Source organism: Penaeus monodon, chromosome 24, assembly GCF_015228065.2.
Source record: "Penaeus monodon isolate SGIC_2016 chromosome 24, NSTDA_Pmon_1, whole genome shotgun sequence".
NCBI classification, from domain to species: Eukaryota; Metazoa; Arthropoda; class Malacostraca; order Decapoda; family Penaeidae; genus Penaeus; species Penaeus monodon.
Window position 1 is genome coordinate 37455975 of NC_051409.1, and position 202 is coordinate 37456176.

Sequence of the window (202 nt, forward strand, 5' to 3'; positions counted from 1 at the left end):
TCGATCCGTCCTTCCGGTCAAGTCGCTATCGAGTTTACTTGGAATTCATCTTGAGTTTACCTGGAAGGGGGGGGGGTTACCAGGGGGAGGGGGAGGAGCACTGTCTTGACCCTCTCGAGCCAGCCAATTCTGTTCGATTGTCGAGGAAAAAATCGTTACGTAAATATTGTTGGTGTAAATATGACATTAATGGAATTATGTC